At 53.5% G+C, this 24,266-nt stretch overlaps 1 long non-coding RNA gene across 1 annotated transcript; it reads right to left on the bottom strand.

Annotated features, from left to right (window-relative positions):
* Positions 1–15,669: 15,669 nt before the first annotated feature.
* LOC109490455 lies at positions 15,670–24,248 on the bottom strand. The gene is made up of 4 exons (XR_002143780.2): positions 22,892–24,248; positions 21,025–21,125; positions 16,616–18,447; positions 15,670–16,135 (listed from the first exon to the last, which is right to left on the bottom strand). It is a non-coding gene; the product is annotated as an uncharacterized LOC109490455 (long non-coding RNA).
* Positions 24,249–24,266: the final 18 nt, after the last annotated feature.

Raw genomic sequence — 24,266 nt, forward strand, 5'->3', positions numbered from 1 at the left:
GGGGGAAAAAAATAGATGTACTGGGGACTCCTGGCTCTGAACCGACACATATTCCAGGAGATCCCAGACCTCACTGTAGCCACCCATCAGAGAAGGGCTCATGAAGGTCGGTGGTCAATGGAGTTTCAGCTCAGCTCCCCCTTGTCATGGGTCAGTGAGTCCCCAGCCCTGTCCTGTGGCTCTTCCCCCTGGTCCCAGCAGCATAAGTGCCACAGAGTCAGCCACCGAGGAGCCCGCAGCTGGGTATGATTTGCACACTGCCAGGCACATGCCAGGGGTAGAAGGTGGTCTTGGGGGCTGTGCCGTTGGTGAGAAGGCTAAGCCCAGGGACGTGCTGATGCTGAGTTTGGCTTGCAGCTGGAAGTTCAGCTCTGAGCATTTGTCCTGGCTTTGGTTCCACCTTGTCTTGCTAATCTTGGCACCAGCCACTGAGGCCACATGCAGTGGGTGCTCTCAGCGCCTCCGTGGCCCAGGCCATGGCGAGGCAGCTCTGTCCTCAGTGCCCCAGCTGTCACAGCTGCCACCTCTACTGCCATGGCTTTGGCTCAATACTCTTTGTTCATGTTTTAGGATTCATCACCAAGTTCCAGTCCACCCCCAGTTAAGTCAGGTCATTGTACAACATTTGGTGCCCTTTCTCCAGTACGAGTTGAGAAAGATTCTGAGGCTGTGACCTCGCTTGGACTCCGCGTTCCCTGTTTACTGGCTCCCACCATCTACGTGCAGGGTGTACCTCGTATTCCCGGTCCCGTCTCTGTGCCAGTGACTCACCCCGTCCTGGACTCCTGTGTTGGCACAGGACTGAGACTGAGTCATGTTCTCGAGCACTATCTCCTCGCCTTGAAAGGTATAAATTAGTTCTGAACTGAAAGGTGGCAAGTTTAATAGTTTATTTAATATTTCTTGTTCCATAAAATGGAAGCCATCACATTTTATCTCTTTCCTTATCATAAGCACACTTTCCCAATCATCTATGAATAGTTACGTAACTTCGTCAGAAATCCAACACGAAGTTAATGTTTAGGGGGTAAGAACTCCAAGATGCTCTCCATCTTGTGTCAAAACCAGAGAGTGTAGGACCAATCTTGTATTATGATAAATCGAGAACTCAGGTAGTAACTTGTCTAAGATTACGTAAAACGTGATGTAAGACCATTAATTTTTGAAGTACTCAGTTTACACAGGAAATAAAGACAAATACAGCATGAGTAAAGCGAGCTCTGCGTGGGCACAGGGCGTGGGTCTCATCTGTCAGGATGCTCCCAGCTCTCGGCACGTGCCTGACACATAGTAGGTGCTTAAGAGAGATTTGTTAGATTGCTACCTAATAAATAGACAAGAGAGAAAGAGCTCAGTCACTGCCTTGGTTGCTTTTGCTCATGGAAACGTTGACTCTGTAAAATAGAAGATCATATGTCGTCCACAAGAAAACGCCAATTCCTTGTCATAACTTGGGTATATAAATAGAAATACGAGGTGAGAAAATGCAAAGTAGAGCAAGATGAATCTGGAGCACTTTGCACGTATCTTCTCTCCGTTGCTATTAAGATACGAGCTTCTCAAAGCCTTTAGCCTTATCTCTTTGCTGGGAATAGAATTTAAACCTCAACATACACGTGAGGGAGGGGGAATCTGAGCTCGTTTTCCATCCAAGATCCCCTGCGGGTTGAAGGGGAAGGATGGGGTTCAGGGCTATGTGTGTGCGTGTGTGCACGTGTGTACGTGTGTGAAGTGGGGTGCAGGGCGTGTGCGTGTATGTGTACACGGGCATGTGTGGGATGGGCTGCTGGGGAGTGTGGTTGCATACGTATGTGTATGCACGTGTGCGTGCTGGTGTGCATGTGTGTGGAGCGGGGGAGCCAGGCTGCACTGGAGCGTGTATGCGTGTGCCCATGAGCCTTTATGATGGGCAGCGTGTCTACATGCGCTATGTAGTGGGGGCGGGGATGTGGGCACATGCGTGCATGTGTTGGGGTAGGGGTGCTGTGTGTGTGTGTGCACACGTGTGTGTATGTGTGTGTGGAGAGGCTGAGCTCATGGGAAACATTAAAGGATGCTGAGGAGGAGGGCCCAGAGCCGGCGCAGGGAGGGGGCGGGACGGGAGTCCAGCTCTCCAGTTCTAAGCGCATAGTTGGCACACCTGTGCGAGGCGGGCTCTGGCACCTGCTTCCAGAACTGGGTGAGAATTTCGTTATGCCTGGCGCCCTCTGGTGTCTCCCTTTTCTTCCAGACTTGGAGTTCACCCCCTTGGAAAAGGCCTGCGCTCTGGAAGGGCCAGCACGGGTGTTAGGGCTGTGCCGGGAGGAGCGTCCTCTACCCAGAACTGCCTCCTGCAGATGGAGGTCACACGGAGAGCAGGGAGCTCAGTTTCCACTGCCTGACCTGGGGTCGCCACAGGCCACTCACTAGCTGGTCCTGCTTGACCACATGGGTCATGTACCAGGCCACGGTCTTCGTCCTCTTAAGTAAGGGTGGCCTGAGCCCCCATCGCTCAGCTCTAGAAATGCCTGACTCTCCTCCTCAGGGTTTCTACTCCTCTGATGAGCCCCAAACCAGCCTCCTGGAGAGAACCATGGATGGTCACCAGCTGCCGGAGAGCCCTGTCCCCAGTGGTCATGGCCCTGTCCCTGCCTGCAGGGATGCCCTTAAAGACCAGGCCCTGGTCCTGTCCACTCTGGCCATGAACAAGGTCACTGGAGCTGGCCCCTGGGGTCAGAGGAGAGGGAAAGGGGGGTCTCTCCCCGTGGTGCCTTGGTTTCTGTGGCACAGGCTCATAGTGGCCTAGGGTCTCCTCATATGTCTGTGTGGTTCCTGTGCACACACACACACACTCATATACACAGACATACGCTCTCATACACATACACACACGCATGCAGGCACGTCCTCCCACACACGCATGCACACACACCCACTCACATGCGCACACACGTGCACCTGCACCTGTGCACACACACAGGCACCAACGTCTCCCCTGGGTCGTGCTCACGATGGCAGGTGGGAGGAGAAGCCAGAATCCAGATGTTGGGAGAACATCAAGCCTGCAAGATGTGGTGCAGGGGAGCCCATCTATATTCCAGAGCCCCTCCTGATGGGCCTGTTGCAGTCAGAGGCGGCAGGGCCTTGGGAGCCCCTGCTCTGTGCTGGGCCTCACTAACGCAGGAGCGGATCCAGAGTAAGGTGGAGTGTGGCCTCGGGCTCTGCTGCACACTGCAGCCCTCCCAGCGAGCTGTGTGTCGTGCTCCCGCGAGGGATGCGGAGGGGCTTGGGCCTTGAGCACCTGGAGCGTTAACTGAGAACGAGGTGCAGAGATGTCCTGAAACAGAGCTGGGGGTGCTGGGACTCTGCACTTACAGATGCAGTGACGACAGCTCCAACCTCTTCTTCACGTTTTCTACCAGACCCGACTGCCCTGGGAACGGCCCAGCAGCAAACAGGAGCGTCAGCCAGCAACCGCGGGCCTAAGGTCATGGATTCTACCCTGCACTTACGCTGATGGCCAACAGGGGGTGCTAACCAACAGCTTTATCCTGTTCGACCTGCACAGCTCAGATCTCAAATTTCAACTTATTTCTTAAACATAAATATTTAGTGTACTCCTTGAATCTTACAGAACTTTAATCACTTGTTTTCTTTAGCCTCAAAACAAATTTTCCTGGATGTCTACAAATAGACTTTAAAGGATAGCAATATATATATAAGACTTTATTTATTTATTTGAGAGAAAGGGCACACGCGTGGGGGGAGGGAGAAGGAGGGAGAGGGAGAGAATCCTCAAGCAGACTTCCCTCTGAGCGCAGAGCCTGACGGGTGCCGGGCTCCATCTCACACCCCAAGATCATGACCTGAGCCCAAACCAAGAGTTGGATGTTTGAGTTGGGGCCACCCAGGCGCCCCGATAGTGATATATGTTTAAGTCAATGTTTACATTGGAGCGTAACCTACATTCACAGATCCTAAACGTGCAGCCGTAAGACTTTTTACAAAGGTAACATATCTGTGGGACGGCTGTCTGGGGCGAGATCTAGAATATTCCCAGAAGATTCCCTCGTCCCGTTTCCAGAGGAAGTACTCCCTTGACTTGTTTCATCATAGGTTAGTTTTGCTGTTTTTAAAGTTTCTTATTCAGTTACACAACGCGTCTGGATTCTCTGGCTCGATATCATGTTCCAGAGGTTGTGGTGTTCTGAGAGGCGCAGTGCTGTGGGCACCGCAGTGAGGCGCCCCTCGTCCATGCGTAGCGCGCTCGTTTATCCGACTCCGGCCCGCAGGCTCTCGGGCTGCTCCCAGCGCTGTCTGGCACGAGTGGCGCAGTTTTGAGCATCTGCACACGTGTCCTTTGGCGCACAGGTGTCGCACGTCTGATGGGTGCATATTTGGAAGTAGACTGGCTGGGTCATAGGGCACATTCGTGTTCAACTTCAGGAAATAGCGCCGAGCAGGTTTCTGGAAAGTTGTAGCAATTTACCGCCCGCTGGCCGACTGGGAGAGTTTCCCCTGCTCTACATCCTCCCCTTACGCGATTTATCAGCGCACGCTTACTTCTCAGCGCCCGAAATCATCACGGTCCTCGGTCCAGAGGTTTTCGAGGGTTGTGGAGCGCAGCAGCACGTCCCCTGGAGAGTGGGGGAGACTGCAGGGCTGAGTACTACCTGCGGGCAGTTCGCGGCTGCTCTGGCGGAAATCTTCAGGTGTCTGTCCCGTGAGGGCGTCTCTTCGCGATTGACCAGGGTGCAGTGCTGTGGACGGAGGTCTTGGTTCCTGCACCCCTGAAGCCCACAGGGCTTGAAGCTGGGCAGGGATGGCTCTCCAAGCCTTAGATGAGGTCGGGGTGGGGACCGCAGAGGCAGTGGAACTGCCACGGCAGAAGCACGCCGCCTCGAACCCAGGGTCCCAGGCGCCTAGCCCGCGCAGAGGCGTCCCGCCTTACGGATGGCCTCGCTTTCCCATGCTGTGTCAAGACAAACCGAGCTCCAGGCAGAGCAGGGAAGGAGCGAGCATAGCCGTTCGCGGCCTACGGGCAGGACCGGTGCTGCCTTTCCTTCGGGCCTTTGCACCGAAGCTGGGGACACGGGAGGCTGTGTGTTCTGCTCGGCTCCGTTTACTCCGTGCGCACTGACGAGTTAGAGACGCTTCCAGAGCGACCAAAATCAGGATTCACTCTCTTCTCCTGCGCATGAATTCACGCTCCTTTTCTGGGCTTCAGGAGCCTGAAGGTTCTTCCACAGACCCCCTTTCTTGGGGAATTCTGGGTGTTCTCTGGCTCAGGGGAGACGCCTGCCCGGGCTTCTGAACAAACAGGGTCGGGCCTGCCCGACCTTCCAGAACTTGAAGGGGGGATAAGCCCAGCTGCACCTGCGACTCGCCAGGGGCCCGAGGTTGATTTCTGGGATCAGTCACGCTCCTCAGATGCCCCCCTGCAGCCACCCACCGCGTCTTGTGGCCACAGACATGTTTGCAGAATCCCCAGCTCAGATGTGAGGGAGTGAATTGTGACCACGGGACAGACCCGATCCGTTAGGAGCACGTTCTGCTGAATGAGCTGACTAGTCGTAGAGCGTGGTTTTGGGACCCGAACTAGGGGTTTTCCCTATTTTTTAAAAAGTCAGTTGTAATGAAGTCTTTATTTATTATAGTGAAATATAAAGCATAAAACTTACCACATTAGCCATCTTAAGTGTACAGTTCTGTGGCATTCAGCACATTCCTGCTGCTGTGCAACAATCCCCACGGTCCATTTCCGTAACTTTCTCCCCTGCCCACACTGAAACTCTGTCCCCACAAATGGCCAGCTCCCTGCCCCCTCCGCCAGCCCCGGATGACCTCCGTTCTAAGTTCTGTTTCTATGGATTTGATGACTCCAGTGACCTCATACGAGTGGAATCACACAGAATTGGTCCTTTTCTGTCTGGCTTCTTTCAATCAACATAATGTCTTCAAGGTTCATTCACGTTGTAGCAGGCATCAGAACTCCCTTCCTTTTCAAGGCTGAACCATATCCCATTGTCTGGATGGGCCACATTTTGTTTATACCATCGGTTGACGGACACCTGCAGCTATTATTAATAACGCTGCTATGAACACAGTGTACGGATATCTGTAGGGGTTCCTGCTTTAAAGTCTTTGGGGTACGAATTTGGTAGTGGAATTGCTGGGTCAGATGGTTGCTCTGTGTTTAATCCTTTGAGACCCCTCCACATGGCTCCCATAGAAGTGACTGTCTCACCTTCCTGAGCTAAGAATTCTCACTGTGGGGGCGCCTGGGTGGTTCAGTCGGTGAAGCATCTGCCTTCTGCTCAGGTCTTGATCGTGGGGTCCTGGGATCGAGTCCCACATCATTGGCTCCTTGCCCAGCTGGGGAGTCTGCTTCTCCCTCTCCCTCTGCCCCTCCCCCTACTTGTGCTCTCTCTCTCTCTCTCTCTCTCTCTGTGTCAAATAAATAAATAGTTCTCACTGTGTTGCCAGGGACATTCTTTTCTTGTTTGAACGTTTTTAACTCTGAATTCAGTTTAATAGATATAGGCTATTTAGATGATTTCTTCTCGAATGGGCTTTGTGAGTTTTATTCAAGTCATTTGTCCACTTAACCTAAGTTCTTTCTGACACGTAAGTGCTATACGGCCATTTCTGTCTGTGCCAAACTTTCACAGCACTTACATGGACAAAATTTTAAAAGCGATGGAATCGGTGCGTGCGTGCCCACGAGGGGGTCACCTTAGGCTCGGCTACATCCTTCGACTCATGAGAGTGCAAGGGCCATGCTGGACGTGGGCAGGACGCATCCCGCCACACAGAAGAGGCAGGCACGTCCTTCACAGGACACGGTCCATGCAGAGGTTTGGGGACCGTGGCCTGGCCGCCCCCAACGGACAGTTCAAGTAGGAAGAGACAAGACTCGCACAGGTAGGGATGTGGGGCTGCCCCTGCTGGAAGATGTGGGTTCTAAATGGGCACTGCTGTCTCTTGTAACCCCTGCTGGGGACAGTTCCAGGATGTTCCGCCATCCTTCCACTCACCTTGCTGGTGCGGGGGGGCCCCGCCCTAGACACTGGGCACATGACCAGCAGCTCACAGTCACAGATGCTCACGGACAGACCGAGCGTTCCTGACACCTAGAGCGCTGCAATCACACTGAAAGGCAGACACGTTTCTACATGCACGTTTTGTCTACAGACAAGTATGCTGGAGTGGTTAATAAGTCCACCTGATACCAAGGTAGCATCACATTTAGATAAATTCTGTGGAGATACCACATGAAAAATAGAATTTTAAGGGGATAAAAGTAAAATGTAAAATGACAGGCTTCTAAAGAAGAACTTGTCAGTGCATTTTTGAGTGGATAACGGTGGGGTGAATTTGTCATGGGCTGTGGATGCTGCTGGAGACCGTTCATGGGGTGATGTGGGTTTATTTCTAGGTCAGTGTTTATAGTACACTGAAAATTACATCCTCTGCAACTCTTTTAACTTACAAACTAAACTCTAAGACATCAAATTAAAAATATGCAAGGCTAGAATAGTTTTTCATGAATAAAAATATTTGAAAGCCACTGCTGTAAACGTCCACATGTAACTAGCATGGTGGTGTATTTGGGGGGAAGCAGGGTGGGGATCAATTACTTCGGTCACCTGGCCCTTGGTCTGGGGCATGAGAGGTCCGTTGTATTCTTGGGAGCTGACCCACTCGGCTGCCGGCCCTGGGATGGTGATGCACGCACCGCACCAAACGCTTCTATTGTTTTGTAACAGAAAATATTAGTGTGAAGACAGAACATTAACAATGATTAAGATGTAAGATAGACACAACGATAATAATGTTAATGTGTCAAGAAGAATGAATTTAAAATCCTATTCTGGGTTTTGGACAGCTGGGTTACTAATAAATTCCTTAGTAAAAATGGGTATCAAACATCTTAACTCTGGTATATTCTCATGATGGAAATTGTCCACGTAGCTTGAGTTCCTTCTAAAAAAAAAAAAACCGTGCGCTAACGTGTAGGTCAGCAGCTTTACCCATCCTATCAGCTCGTTCGGANGGGTTTATTTCTAGGTCAGTGTTTATAGTACACTGAAAATTACATCCTCTGCAACTCTTTTAACTTACAAACTAAACTCTAAGACATCAAATTAAAAATATGCAAGGCTAGAATAGTTTTTCATGAATAAAAATATTTGAAAGCCACTGCTGTAAACGTCCACATGTAACTAGCATGGTGGTGTATTTGGGGGGAAGCAGGGTGGGGGTCAATTACTTCGGTCACCTGGCCCTTGGTCTGGGGCATGAGAGGTCCGTTGTATTCTTGGGAGCTGACCCCCTCGGCTGCCGGCCCTGGGATGGTGATGCACGCACCGCACCAAACGCTTCTATTGTTTTGTAACAGAAAATATTAGTGTGAAGACAGAACATTAACAATGATTAAGATGTAAGATAGACACAACGATAATAATGTTAATGTGTCAAGAAGAATGAATTTAAGGGGTGCCTGGGTGGCACAGCGGTTAAGCATCTGCCTTCGGCTCAGGGCGTGATCCCGGCGTTATGGGATCGAGCCCCACATCAGGATCCTCCGCTATGAGCCTGCTTCTTCCTCTCCCACTCCCTCTGCTTGTGTTCCCTCTCTCTCTGGCTGTCTCTGTCGAATAAATAAATAAAATCTAAAAAAAAAAAAAAGAATGAATTTAAAATCCTATTCTGGGTTTTGGACAGCTGGGTTACTGATAAATTCCTTAGTAAAAATGGGTATCAAACATCTTAACTCTGGTATATTCTCATGATGGAAATTGTCCACGTAGCTTGAGTTCCTTCTAAGAAAAAAAAAACCGTGCGCTAACGTGTAGGTCAGCAGCTTTACCCATCCTAGAAGCTGCGGCCATTGTGACGAATAAACTAGAAAGGTGTTGCCACCCGTGCGCCCTGCCCCCGTCCCTGGGGCCTCCTCCCCATGCGCCAGCCTGCCCTACCAAAGCACTAGCCCACGGGCGGCAAGTGAAGGGAGGCTGGTGCCCCAGGAAGGGCGTGCAGTCCCCGAGTCACCAGCTGACAGCTGCGAGAAGCCAGCGCAGGCAGAGCAACAGGCCACGTGCTCCCGACCACCATCCCAGCTGCCAGCCCGCGTGTGGTTTGGCTTGTGGTCGACCCACAAAACCCATGTCAGTGTTGAGCTGATGGGAGGAGATGCAAGAGGAGGAAGGTTATTCCGGACCCCGGCGGAGCAGAGGGCATTCATAGGAAGGCGGTGACTTGTCCGTAGAAATGCTGTTGTCGTCTGGACCCACACTTCACGGGACTGGGGACAAGAACTGGGCCGCGGGGAGGCAGAGAACTGAGGCGGTCATGGGCCAGGTGGTCCGAGTCTCGCCGCCAGCCCTGCGCTCCGGGGTCTGCGAGGGAAGCCTGGGTGCAGGGTGGCCGTCCTCCCTGCAGCCCTGCCAGCCCTGCTGCCGGGTGGCCGGGGGCTGAGTCTGTGCGCCCCTCCCTGTCCCTACGCCAGGCTGCTTCTTGTCCCTGGGCTCCATGCCCTGGCCTCATGCTGATGTACCCACGAGCCCCAGCATTCTTGTCGCAGAAAGGTGCCTCCTGTGTGTTGGTAAGCTGGCCTCAGAAGACTGAAAACAGAAAGCGTCTTTATTCCGTCTCTCCACAGGCCGCTTTGAACAGACCCATCCACAGGTTCTCTGTGCGTGTCCGGGAAGAGCATTGGAGGAGATCTAGGGCAGAAGGCGAAGCCTTTCTGGTCGTTTCCAGGTATTAACAGAGAATCGCATTTGCGGTATGGAAAGGTCTGAGTACATTCTCGAACACAGTAGGTTTTATACTTCTCCTGAGCCCGGCCCAGTCCCTGCCTCGACCCAGGGCTCGAGGAGGCTGTTCGGTGTCTGGTTAGTTCCCACCTAGATCTTCTCAGGGCCCCGCAGGCGCATGCAGCCCCAGCTCCTGCAGCGGGGAGACCGGGAGGTGATGGTGGGGGGCAGGCTCGGGAGCAGTGCTCGTGGCTTCCTCGGAGACACCCCCACGGGGCTGCCCAGCGGCAGCTTCGGGCCGTGTGCAGAGCCTCCGAAGCGGTGAGCCCGCCTTGAGCATCAAGGGCCCCCCGACCCTGCTTTTGGTGTCACAGCCCCGTCCAGAGGCCCGCGGCCCAGGTGGCCCTTGGGTGTTTCAGAGTCTGGATTCCAGGTCCTCCTCTGGCTCCAGGGACCACCACACTCCGGGTGCTCCCAAGGCCACCGCAGGCCGCTCAGGAGCCTGTCCCTGTTCCCCAGCAGCTCGGGGAGCCGGTGAAGCTCCCTCTTGCTTGGGTGCATGAAGCACACCTCCCTCTGGGCGGCAGAAGAGAAAGCTCCTCAGCACCCTTCCAAACCAGCCCCCCCCCAGCAGATTGGCCCGCTGTTATCTTGCCTGGAGGGGGGTGACGGGGAGGCGCTGGCAGAACCTTTGTTTTGGGGCACGCCTAGCGCTCTCGTTTCCAGTGTGGGCTCCCCGAGCAGTACTCTGTTAGCACAGCGGGAGGCAGGCAGAGTGTCTGTGGCTGCCCCGCGGGGGGCAGAAGGGGGACTGCTTCTCTTGCTCCCTGAGGGCGGTGCCGAGCACCCCCAGCCTGCGGCATCAACACGCTGTCTGTGAAGGGTTGATTTGACTTGATTGACTCCGTCCTGCACATGTGTGTTCTATCAACACCTCCCAGGTCTTTAGGGGGCACAGACCCCAGAGAGGCAAGCACACCCCAAACATTCCCACTTGCACCCAGCTTCAGAAGGTCGCACTTACAAAGGGGGTTGTCCTTAGCTCTGGCCTGGGACAGCGGTCCGCCCTCTCCGTGCACGTCCCCCAGGGGTACAGAGTGCCCCGAAGCGAAGGCCCGAGTGTCGTGTGCCCCAGGCAAGAAGAGCAGGGGCTGATGCCGCTCCCGCCCCACATCCTCCTGCTCCGCCGGCCCTCAAGACACGAGGGAAATGCCCGTCCGGGGTCGCTGGGCGAACCCCTTGCAGGACTAAAGCATGGGGCGCAGGGCGGGCAGACGCGTCCGTGCAGAAGTCTGTGTCAGGATGCAGCCGCATTCCAGCAGTGCCGGTCCTCGGAGAGCGCAGGGCCTCGCACTCTGATATCACACTCAGCGGTGGAGGCGGTCACTCTGCTCCCACGGCGTTGGGAATGGGTCAGCTGATGACCAGCATCGTGGTGTCTCCTGGCAGCTGAGCCCTGCACGGGCACACCCCGCATTCCTGTGACGGGGGCGCTCTCCCCTGACCAGCCCTGAGGCAGGCTGCTCCCACTCTCTTTCTGATGAGTCCCAGAACGTGGGCTCTGCCCTTGGCCTGTTTAGTCCAGTTTTAACAAGAATCCTGCGGGGTCAGTTTAGGGTGAGTCCCCAGCCTTGATATGGGATTGAATCCCTTGCCCCCATATCGTGTCGGGGGGACCACCCCCAGAAGAGCCCCCCGTGGCCCTCACATGTCCTCCTAGGGACTTTGCACCCACTGACCACACTCGCTCCTTGGTATGAATCTCCACCCATGGCTGTCACACTTGGAGTTGGGTGTGATCTCTGTCCCCCTCTGCAACCCTTCCCAGTAGCTCCCCGAACACCATCTTCCTTCTGTCTGTAACAGGTGTGTGACTGACCTTTTTGTCAACACCCTTTCTGCTCCCCTGTTTCTTCCTTTTGCTTAAAGACTTTCCTAGTGGGCTGATTCCCCCGCCCCATTCTTGCCTCCTAGTGTGACTCGGGCTTTCCTCCGCTCCTATGCCCTCTCTCACTGGCTCCAATGGGCCGTTCCTCTCTTCAGACTCCTGTGCCAGCCAGGGTCCCAGCAGGAGAACAGAAGCCGAGCTGTTTGAACGGATGCAATTTAGGCTAAGGAGCCGTCATTGAATATGAGGTACTGGGGGGCCACCAAGGCAAAGCGTGCCGGGGTTTCAGGGTAATCCTGTAGGGAGCTCTGCTGCCAGGCCTGGGAGAGGCAAGGGAGAGGCTGGGCTCTCAGAATGGGAAGTGGGGGAAGGCCTTGCTGAATGGGGACCCAGACTGGCACGGGAGGGGGCACCAGGCTGCTGGCAGCTCAGGTGCTCTGAGGATGCTGCCCGAACCTGGGGCTCAACCCTCTGGAGGGTTCTGCCCAGAGGACACTGGGGCCTGCAGAGGGCTACAGAGGGCTTGCTGTGGGAGTGTGGGGATAGGTGGAAGGCAGAGCAAGCAGCCCGTGCCAGGTGGAGGGGTGGCGGGGTGGCGGGGACGGCGAGCCTCCCCTCCTGCCTCCGGGCCCGTGTGTGTGCGCCCACCGCGGGAGACAGCCAGCCGGGGGTGGGGGCAGCCGGTGAGGGAGAGCGGAGATGCACGGGGCCCGGGGCCTGCCCTCTGAGTGAGCAGGGGCAGAAGCACGATGTCAGCCCCAGAACAGGTGTGGCCCTTTATAGAGTGAGTGCAGCTCAGCCCTGCAGGGCCGCGGGGTCAGCATCCCACCCCGGCAAACACCTGTGCTGTCTTCCGGCCTTGGAAACATGCAGCAGTAGGGAACAAAACCCCCCCACCGCTCCCTGCACGGTCTTCGCGGCCCCTTCTGCCCTTTGGCAGGTGTTCGGGGACGGTGGTCGTAGAAGTGATTCTGGCTTTATTTTATCTATGCGTGTTTCATACCCTTCACGTGTGCCCGCTCACCGTCGTCACGATGATTTCTAACGTTGCTGCTCTCATTTACCAAAGGTGTGATGGTTCCCCAGTTTCCCAGAGTAATAAACAACGTTGCTATGGGAACAAGTATGCATATTATTTTTCTTCATTCGATGTGCTTCCTTATCCGCACCCTTTGCTTCGGACTTACACTGAAAACACTTGGAGCCCACGTGCACGTTTCATGGGCCGTCCCTGTGAGCCGAGACTGTCTCTTCCCGCCTTCCTTGTTAACCCTTGCGACTGGCTGCTTTTTTACTGGGCTCCTTAGTCCAGCCCTTGTTTCCTTAACTCTTTTTTGGACCCACATTTTACTTTATTGCCTTCGTGACTAGTTCATTTCCTAACCCCCTCGGCCAGAAATTGTTCTGTGGGGAGTGAGGCTTCTCCCCCCTGACAAATGGGCTCACGGTCCAGGCAGAATCGTGATGAAATTTAGTGCGTGGACAAGCCCACAAAGCCTTGGTCCCTAGGGAACATCTCTGTTTTCAGTAATTTGTGGCTTCTAAGAGCGGGTTTCATAATTCATTTGATGTACTGGTTTTCTGGAGTAAATCAGAAGAACAGAAAATGAGGCAATGAAAAATGTATCCCTTTACATCCAAATGGTTAAAGCCATTTATAAAACAAAAATTAGTGTAAGATTGATTTTGCTGCCCCCATGTAAGATATGGCAGGCAACTAATTACATCAACAAATATTTATTTGTTGTATCTGCCTCTGTTCTTTTTCAAAAAGTTCTTCTCCAACAGAAAAAAATCTTAAGTTTTGCAGAGAATATAGGTAAAAAAAAATACAGCGGGTATTTTTAAAGATAAAGCGAAGTACCTCCCACTTGTAAGGCCAATGTTTATTTCAGGCTTTATGGCAGATCAACAGAGTTCTATTCCTGTCTGTTATTTTATATAATATCCAGTCAAGGGCACCAAGAACAATGCTTGTTGGTATCCCCAAGGTAAACACAGATTTGTAAAACATTGTTTCCTAAAATCCCTTGTTATGCCTCATTATGACTTATACAAACAAAAATCATTGAAATAGTTTAGTCTTCAAATGCCTGTTTTTTTTTTTAAGATTTTATTTATTTATTTGACAGAGAGAGAGAGAACGAACACAAGCAGGGGGAGCAGCAGAGGGAGAGGGAGAAGCGGACTCTGGAGCAGGGAGCCCGATGCGGGACTCGATCCCAGGACCGCGGGATCACGCCCTGAGCTGAAGGCGGACGGAGCCCCCCAGGCGCCCCGCCTACTGCTGTTTTTACAGCAGCTTGACTCGGCCACAGGACACGTTAGGTTTGAGCGTCTTCTGCTCACAGTTGCTCTTGAGCGGAGGTCTAACTGTGACGCTGCCTGGGAACGCACCCCGGAGAGTCTGAGCGCCTGCTGAAATTCCCTGCCTCCCAGGAGAGTTTTCTTCACTTCACCGGATTCTCAAAGGGCTTCTTAACCCAAAGCTGGTGAGAACAGTGTGCAAAGCCTGTCTCAGAACATTCTGTTCATGCTGTCGCTGGAAATCAAAAAGGGTGGGACTCTTTGCCCAGCAGCCCTACAGAGGTTCTGACGGGGGCCGGGTGAGGCCGGGTGGGTGCGGGTGGGTAGCTGCCGCCTGCTCCATGGAAAGCGTGCTCCGCTCCTGGTTCGGAGGCGTGTTTCCATAGGGCTGTGTGCCGGAGTGGCCGGGGTGAGGAGCTGGCAGGATGGGGACCCCAGGAGAAGATAGGGCTGCAGGGGCTGGGGGTGGGCAGGGGTAGGCGGGGGGACCTGAGAATTTGCAGCAGAGGGGGCCGTGGAGAGGACAGAGCAGACAGGGAGGACAGGCAGCAGAAAACCATCGGAGGACGGGGTGGGATTGTGCTGTGATGGGCAGACGGACCGAATGGGACTCAGGGAGGGGACGCGTGTTCTGGACAGAAGGGACTGCGGGGCGGAGGGTCTGAGCAGCTGTGATGGTAGATGGGAAGGTGCCAAGGCCCGGATCTTCTCAGGTCCCCGCTCATCTCTCCGAGAGCCGTAAATAGTGGAACAGCCAGTGTAATCACCACAAACCCCTTCACTCTGAAGGGGGGTACTTTTCCTCTCAAAATACAGTTTCCTCCCTAAAATTATAAACACAAAACAAAAACACACTTAAGTTTAAAGTGCGCCCCGAGAGAAGACTTCTTGCAGCNTGAAGGGGGGTATTTATCCTCTCAAAATACAGTTTCCTCCCTAAAATTATAAACACAAAACAAAAACACACTTAAGTTTAAAGTGCGCCCCGAGAGAAGACTTCTTGCAGCTAAAAGAAAGCTGTTATTGCTGAACCGGCCCAGAACATAGACGGGAAGACCTGCGCAGAGTCAAAGACAGAGAGATCACGCCGGGAAAGAAGCAGCGTCAAGAATTCCCAGGAAGCTAACAGGTTCCAGGATGTTAAGAAGAGATGGAGAAGTATTAAATCCAAGACGCCGAAGACTTCCCTCGACTGAAGAGACGGGAGCCCAGAGTTTGAAGAGGCTCATCAAGTCCCAGGCGAGGACGATGATAAAGCCGTGTGCAGGCACACACATGTGCACACACATGCATGCACGCACGGCAAACGCGCGCACAGTGCATAGCCACACACATGCATGCAGGCACACACACGTGCACACACACCCATGTGGTCACACACGCACGTGCACATACGCAAGCACACACAGCACACACGCAAGCACATGCGTGGACACATGTGCACTCACATGCCACACACAGCCACACATGCACATGCACGACCACACATGTACACACAGGACACACATGCACACGCACGTGCACACACACACACACACATCCTGATCATATCCTGATGAAAGTGCCGATCTCTAACAATAAGGAGAAAATCCTACAAGTTTCTCCACCCAAAGAGCAAGTCATCTACAAAGAACACAGCCCCAGAGCAGCCCAAGACCCTTGTCCGCACACCTGACGCTGGGAGCAGTGGGGGCACTGCCATCCACCGAGGACAGAGGAGTGCGGCCCCGTGCCTATCCGGCCAACGCACCATTCACTGCTTGGGAGGTAAATGCGTGTCTACAAACACGGCCCCACCAGACATACACACCTGAGCCTTGACACCGAGAACACGCCAAGCCGAGGATGCATGATGCGGAGAAGCAGAAATGGTGGTGAACAGGATACAGAGACACACGCACACGCACACGCATGCCCACATACATGCAGTTATCAGTGCTCAATAAAAACTCCCAGGAAAGGTCTATTCTACAAATAAAATACTAATAACGGGTTAAAACTAAACTAACTGATTGCAAAGTATAGGAGTTCCAGGGAGGAAAGGGGCATCGGGAAGCGTGGGCCTGCAGGCTGGCGAGGAGGAGAGCATAGCATGTTCCAGAAGCCGCCCTCAGGGGCAGGTGGTGGCAGAAAGAGGGTAGAGCACACTGGTGTCGTGGACTCCTACTTTTCAATGTGGGGATTTGTGTCTGACGATCAACTAAGGAAGGAAAAATAAGCACTTATTAAATGGAAGATTATGATTCAATTTTTAAATTTTAAAAAGAGACAAAAAATGAAACAGAATGATTTGAACAAATCTTTTTTTTCTTCAAATCAAAGCAATTTGAAAACACAGAAGAAAAATAGAAAACATCAATGTAAAATGAATAAAAATGTATTTAAAGCAAAATGAGTACTTTTAAAGTAAAGTAAAACGTTTTTAAAAAAACGAACAAACAAACGAGACACAGGCAAAGAGGCCTAGAAAGTAAGCCCCAGTTTATGTTCTTTACGTTTAACTCCAGGTGATGACATGAGGTTGAAAATGAGGGAATATGGAAGGAAAACAAGAATGGAAATGGACGATTTCCATTCAGACAAGCTGAAATTCAGGATAAAAGAAGTTATCAGGGAAAGACGAACCATATGAATTAACTTAAGGCATAATTTGTAAAGAAGATAAAAGTTTTCAACTAACCTGTGCATTGAACGTCATATATAACATGTTACCAGGATCTGAATTTTAGGGAAGCTTTATGTAACATCTGTGTCTCGGAGAACCGGACACATGTAACTGACGCAGAGGTGGGACGGGATTCAGAGGTTCGGCGGGCAGGCTGGGGCTGCAGAGGGGTGGCCCGGACAGAGCGGTCTGCAGCCCGGCTGTGCTGGTGACCCAGCACACACGTGCGACGGAAGGTACAGAAGCATATGGAAGTGTTGCGAGAGCCGAGTGGTAGCGTCTGCGGTTCGGTGAACAACATCTCAGTCGTGCTGCACAGAGATGCGCTCCGGGGCATTGTCCCTGAAGGGAGCTGGCCGAAGTGTGCATGGGAGCTCTCTACACTAGTCTCAAAACCCACTGTAGTCCTAAAATGATTTTGGAATAAAAAGTTCTTTTAAAAAAAGCACAAAACCTGCACATAATAAATATATAACCTCTTGAACAGAGTATGGGCCTTCTTTCGTATATATGATCATGGGTCAGTCAACGTCTTCAGCCAGCTTCGGAAAGCAGAGATTTCTAGGCTCAATTGCCTAATCACATTCAATGGCCAACAAAGTCTTCATTTCTTGGTAATTAAGAAACACATTCCTAGATAAATATTTGATTGGAGACGAAATCAAAAGGGGGATTACAAATCCCCTTGGAGGCAATGAAGAAGGAGCTCTTCCTAATAAAACTCAGGGGACCCCATGAAAGCCATGTTCAGAAAGAAGAAAGTTGTTGCTGGTTCATCCTGGGAAGTGAGCACTGGCGTTCTGAAGGACCACTGTGGCTCTGGGATCTTAGCCTGCTCGAAGCTAATAGAGTCAGAGCTGGAGGGTGACCGCTGCCAGGCTGGGCACCAGGGACCGTGTGACTCACGGCCAAGCAGGCAGCATGGGCCCCAGTTTTGCTCCCACGTCCAAAGCAATGCAGGGTGGGCCCCCCGGGGGGGGGTGCTGCATACACGGCCGGTTTGTAGCATCACCGTGGAGCCCGAGCTTAGCAACCCTAACCTTTCAAGGGACTGCAAGTAAACCGGCCGAACTTTGTCCCCCAGGAGACCTTATTTTCAATCTGCAGGTCAGCAAGCAAATGCGCCCTCTGCCCAGGAGGGGATGATGTCTCTATGTTTGCAGATGTTTGCTCCTAAACACTCTTGAAAGGATGGTCAGAACAAAAGCTGTCATTACCTCTGCCCAGCTCCTCAGAAAGGCGAGAGACTCGTAGGGAAACATCTCCCAACAAACACGAAACAGAGAAGTTAGGAAGCTTCCGAGTGCATAATGACGCTCACAGACCTTGCTGGTCTCCTTTGAAGGATGCTGGAGCACTGACCCCTGTTGCTGGACACCTGCCCGGGGGGGCTGTGTTCCAGGGCACCCGTGTGCAGAACCCCAGCTGGTGGGACCGGAGGGACTATCGGCTACGGCAACGCCAAGTGAGATGTTGCTGAGACACACGGCCGATGACGGTAAGTTCCCAACAGACGGGTCAGGGGGGCACCACCATCCTGAGCACCACCAACAGACCGTGAGATGCCACATCTGTTCTCGTGGCCTGTGGGAGGCAGTGGGCGCCCCTTCCTCTGCTGGGGTGTCTCTGAGGCAGGTCCTGGTGGTTTCTCACAAGTCCCTATTGCGGGTTGAATCGTGTCCCCCAGAAAGATATGTCTAAGTCCTAACTCCCGGTCCTTGCGGATGTGACCTTATTGGGAAATAGGGTCATTGCAGATGCCATCAAGTTAAGGTGAGGTCATTCTGGATTAAGATGGCCTCTGGTCCAGGGACTGGTGTCCTTACAAAAAGGGGGAAATTTGGGAGCTGACAGAAAGGGAGAGAAGGCCGTGTGAAGGCAGACACAGAGATCCGTGCAATGTCCCTGTACCCTATGGGAGGAGCGCCAAGGGTCACCAGCCACCCCCGGGAGCTGGGAGCATGGCCTGGAGTGGATCCTTCTGCAGCCTCAGAAGGAGCCAACCTCCTCCCCTCTGCTCCCCTCCCTTCCCCTCCCTCTCCCCTCCCCTCCCCTGCCCCTCGATGTTGGACTTCTGGCCTCCAGACTGTGAGAGATCAATTTCTGCTGCTTCTAGGTCCCCCGGGCCCTGGCACTTTGTTGCGGTCAGCACAGGAAACAACTATGGGGCCCCTAGAGGGTTCCTACTGCAGCCCCCACTCTTGAGTGCACCCTTTGTTGCAGACTGTCTCCCTCTCTGCCTCACCGCCCCCACTCCCTCCTTGGTGCTTCTTGGGCTCAACCCCCAAATACGTCTCCTGCATTGGAGCCCTGTCTCGGGGTCTGCATTTGGGGAAGCCCAAACCAAGGCAGGTGGTTTCAGGAGGGACCTTGGGAAGCGGACACACAGGCCGGGAACCTACCCTCGCATTGCTCCCCAGCCAGACGGCCCAGCTGCAGGACGCTGTAACAGTCAGGGTTCTCCAGAGAAACACAACCAGTAAGACATGTATAAAGAGATCTCCTATAAGCAATGGGCTCATATGATCATGGAAGCTGGTAAGTCCAATCTGCAGGTGGGCCCGCAGGCTGGAGACCCAGTTCGAAGGCATCTGCTGGAGGAGTCTCCCTTTCTCAGGGGAGAGGGCTGGTATTGTGGTCTGTTCGGGCCTTCTGCTGATTGGGTGAGGCCCACCCACATTGGGGAGGGTAGTCTGCTTTGCTCAGTCTACTGATTCACATGTTAATCTCAGCCAAAAACACCTTCAAGGACACACCCAGAATAATGTTTGACCAAATACCTGGGCTCTCTGTGGCCCGGTCAAGTTGGACATAAAATGAACGGTCACAGAGGCTACGGTTGAGCGAGCTACGTGAAGTGGTGCTGACCCCTCCCCCTCTGCCGTGCCTCACGACTACACTCTGTCTGTGCTGAACGGGATGCAGGGCAGGCGCGAAGGAACAACCTGCATGTCTGAAGGATATGGAGTGGTGATAGCTGGGAGGACTGTGGAGTCAGCTGACTGTGTTCTCTGTCTGAGAGGTCTTGGGAGAAAGCCAGTTCAGGACGCTCACCAGTGGAAGCCCCCCGGGCAGTGTGAGAAATCAGCCATCCGCTACAGCAAGAGGGCTCAGCTCTCATCGTAGATGTGGCCAGTCTGCAAGGCAGTGGAGCTCACCACCTGGGCAGACCTCCAGGGCTGCGTCCAGGGCTGGGTGGGGGGAAAGAGTCCCTGAGACCTGGAAGGGGGCTCTGGATGGAGATTTTTAAAAACCTAGACTCCTGATTTCCTGATCTCTCCAAACCAAGAGAAACGGTCCCTCTCCTTTACTAGAGAAGTGCAGTCTTCCATCACCTGGGATGTGCAAAGGCCCTGTGGTGTGGCATGGGGGCTGTCTTCACTCAAGGCCTCTAGACCAACAACTGGGAAGCATCAGCAGGTCTGGAGGGCACACGGCAGCAGCTTTTGGAGGAAGGCTCGTGCGTCAGAGGAGCTGCGGGCATGTGCTGAGCTCCCACTGTCTGAGGGTGGGTAGCTGGATGGGGTGGGACAAGCAAATAAGGCTGAGGGTCTGGGCTACGACGGCGCTTCTATCTCAGGACTAGCACGCTGGTGCTCAGAGCAGCCCTTAGCCCAGGCAGGGATGGCTCCTTGGGCCGGGCTGCAGTGAGGGAGCAGCCTGGGCAGTGTGGAGGGTCTCAGAGAGCTCAGGTGTGGAACGGGCCCCGGGGGAGAACCAGAGCACGCTCTTCTCTAAGGCAGCCAGAGCGCCCTAGCGAGGGCTACCGAGAAGATGGTCTAGGGACAGTCTGGAAGGCAGCCCCCAGGAGCTGGCACTGCTGCCATTCATCCTGCTGGGTGGGGTGGCTGGGCAGGAGCAGGTCCAGAGGCCACGAGTAAGCCGTTGACACAAATGGCCCAGACCTCCAAGTCACCTGCCTCTGCTGGCCGGGTTCCCAATGCCGCTCAGCTTGCACCTGTGACATTGCTAACTTGGTGTGAACCACACAAGGACACGTGGACAGCTGCCACACCACCGTCCAGCTCCAGGACGGGTGGCAGGACAAGGAGAGGAGCAGCCCTCGGGTCAGTGAAGCTCTGAGCTGCTCCCCTGTCCTCTTGGGCAGGTGCACAGGTGTGGACGGGGTGGGTGGCAGGGCTCCTCGTCCAGGGGCCTAGAAAGGGCAAGGTGGGCCTTACAAGGAGGTGGAGGGGCTGCTGCGGGTCTTGATTCCTGCCTCAGTCTCCGGAGAGCATCGGGGAGGAAGAGGCACCCAGCAAGCGGGTGCGCCAATGGCATCGGTAGGGGGGCAGCAGCCCAGGCCTCGGCCGCCGCCCTGTGGCCACAGTGGCAGGGGTAGAGGTTACAGGGGTAGAGATCCACAGCGGGGACTCCCTCTCTCCGCTCACTGCCACTGCTCACCATTGCTCACCACCACTCACCATCGCTTGCTGCCGCTCACCCCCACTGTTCACAACCGCTCACGCCGCTGCCAGAGGTCCACACGGGGCCAGTGTTCTTCCTGCTCTCACGATGCTTGGCTCTGCAGAATTGGAGACCAGTCTCTAGGGGAGAACCCCAGTCTGGGAGATGGGAGTGGAGGGATCAACTTTAGCCTGCCCATCCCCCCCCCCCAGAGGACTCTGGGCCTGCCCCGAGCTGCTGAGCTGCTTCTCGGAGGCCCCCGGGGAGCTGAGCCCCAGCTGCAACCTACACACCTTTGATGCACTTCTATCCCTTCCCTGTTTCTTTCTCCCTTTCTTCATCTGTCCTTTCTGGGATTGCATCCCAAATAAATTGCTTGCACCCAATTGTTGGCCCAGGATCTGCTTCTGGGGGAGCCCAAACTAGGATAAGTTTCCAGTTGACGAGATGTTTCATAAAACACTGCACTGGTAAGATGCCTTCCGATCCTGTTAATTTTCAGCCATGTACGTTTATAAACATGTATGTTTATAAACTACTTTTTCCTGACTTGCATTTTGCATGTTTAGAATTTGACTGTATTTATGCCGAGTAAATAGGACGCTGTTTAATAAAAGGAATGCCTCCAATGAGCCTCACAGAACTGCTTCTTAACGTGAGTTTCCATCTACACGATGGTCCAATTCAATAACAGCACCTCCCTAGGGAGTGATGGCGACACACTGCTGGGTCAATAGCCATCTGCCTGCCCGGCTTCAGGTTGGGGGAGAGTTTAACATTTTTGGAAGACCGTCCTCCAAGTACCAACAAGCCAGCCAACAGAATCAGCATAGCTCAGCTGAGCTCAGGTGGGGTTCAGGTGAGCTNAACTGCTTCTTAATGTGAGTTTCCATCTACACGATGGTCCAATTCAATAACAGCACCTCCCTAGGGAGTGATGGCGACACACTGCTGGGTCAATAGCCATCTGCCCGCCCGGCTTCAGGTTGGGGGAGAGTTTAACATTTTTGGAAGACCGTCCTCCAAGTACCAACAAGCCAGCCAACAGAATCAGCATAGCTCAGCTGAGCTCAGGTGGGGTTCAGGTGAGCTACTGGGGGCAGCTGATTGTGGGTCTACCCCAGTGCTGACTGGGGATGTGGCTCTGAGGCGTGAACAGGGGCCACGCGGGGTGTGAACTAAACCCTCTCAGGAGTGATGAGGAAACTGGAGGAGACACGCCTGCACTCTTCTGGGGTGAGTCAAAGGGCATCCACAGACAGGACCAAAATCCTCTGTGGACAACAGTCTTAACTGGTTCCAACCCAACAGAACAATGAGCTCCTCTCCACGGCCCCTGCCTTTGTAATAGGAACTTGGAAGAATGATAAGTTTAACCAAATGCCCACCTTGGACACTAAAATAGCTCAGTTAAACACCTAAAAACACCTAGCTTTGAACAATGTTACTTTCCAGAATGAGTCCCTTCCGAATAAACTTTTTTGAACTAGATGTACATCCAAGGTAGAACAATGCCACTAGTAGCCACAAAGCACTGGAACGTTTGGGGACTTCTAAGACCAGTTATAGCGGCTCTCCCTTCCGTGTGGTCTCCCTTCTGACAATAATTAGCTGCCCAGTTATTGGGCACCCAAGGCCACTCCCGAGATCTGCCTTCCTTTAGGATTGTTTGATTGAGTCAAGTTGAGTCTTAACTCTTGTTCATCAGATTATAAGCACCAGACCTAATTTAATGTAATTTGAAATTGTAATGGCTGCATTCTAAATTATTTCTTCAATTCAGCAGTAATGAGAGTAAACAGGAACCTCAGTGGACCACTATCCTTAGGTCAATACCCTTTTGTTGATAGAATCTTCCGGCACAAACCTTAACAGAACTCTTACCTGCTCTGTTTGCTGGAAAGCGTGGAGGGAAGCTGTCTAGAAACTGGTGATGTGTTGCGTCCCATCTCTCCCCCGCTTGGGTGTGGGACAATGGGAATAAGCAGACAAACTTCGTAAGACTGTAGTAATGATGTGTGACATGATGCCAGGAGGGAGCTCTGGCAGAGATCGGTGAGCTCAGGAAGTGGTAACTATGACCACCGAGGATGTGGCCCTCATGTCCAGAGACCATGCTGCCCTTTCAAGGACTGTGTGTTTGCATTTGGGAAGCAAATGTAACTGCTTAGCTCAAAGCTGGAAATCCATGCAATCCATAATTGCCATTGAAGTCCTCTGGATGAAGGCAAAGAAAGGTAGTTAAGCCTCAATTTTTAAAAAGTTTTATATGGCTTCTAGCCTTTGTCCTTAACTGGACTAAACAGGTGCTTGGCATATCCTAAGCTCTGCTAATGCTGTTTTAAACTGCGGAAGGCCAGAGGGGAAGCAAGCAGGGAAAGCCCTTGGGGACTGTGGAGGAGGTAAAGGGACACACGTGCAGGGCAATCTCCTTTACGCCGTCCTTCCCGTAAGAAGGGACTCTCTCCTTTGGTTATATGCATGTGTCCGTGTCATTCCATGTTTGGAGAAGCTTGGGGGACAGCTGGACGTCCAAGTTCTTCCGGTCCGGCCCCGGGGCTCACAGCCCCATGGCCAACTGAGCACCTGCTGGCCAAGTGAGATGGGGCCAAGTGGCCTGTTGGGACGGAGCTGTTTTCAGTCCTTCCTTCCCAGTCACCGGCAAGACCCAGTTCAGGGTCTGCTGCTCTCCTGACCTTCGTCCCACGGTGCTGGAAACGCCACCATCAGTTTCAAGTGGGGTCGCTCCAAGGTTTCTGATCCTGCAGAGGGGGCCAGGCCGGCGGGCGCCGAGGTCACGCGCGGGAGCGGTCTCTCGGCACGGGGCACGCGTGACACCGGCGCGCCGCGCTCCGGGGGCGTCCACGTCCCCAAGGATCGCAGCAGCTCCCGGGAAATCAATTCCTCCCCGAATTAGGCCCATCTGCTCACAGATGTAATGATCATTTGTGTTCTGTATTGCTGGCTTGCAAAGTGGCGGAGAGAAGCAAACGTCTTGTTTTAGCACCACCAGCCCCCAACCCCGCCCGAAATAAAACTGGCAAGAATCAAAAGAGCATTCTGGGAAGCACTTAATACTTGAAACACTGGTGAATTAAGAAAATCAATAAGGGGCTCCGTGTGGCCCGAGGCAGGGCCCGCGCGAGGGCCGCCGGCGCGCTTCGGCGTCCGCAGGGCGTGCGCGAGGGCCCGCGGGGCGCAAACGGTTAAGGCGGCCGGCGCCTCCGGAGGTCACGGCGGCGCAGGTGGGCGCGCACGG

This window comes from Ailuropoda melanoleuca, chromosome 7 (assembly GCF_002007445.2).
Source record: "Ailuropoda melanoleuca isolate Jingjing chromosome 7, ASM200744v2, whole genome shotgun sequence".
Classification (NCBI taxonomy): Eukaryota; Metazoa; Chordata; class Mammalia; order Carnivora; family Ursidae; genus Ailuropoda; species Ailuropoda melanoleuca.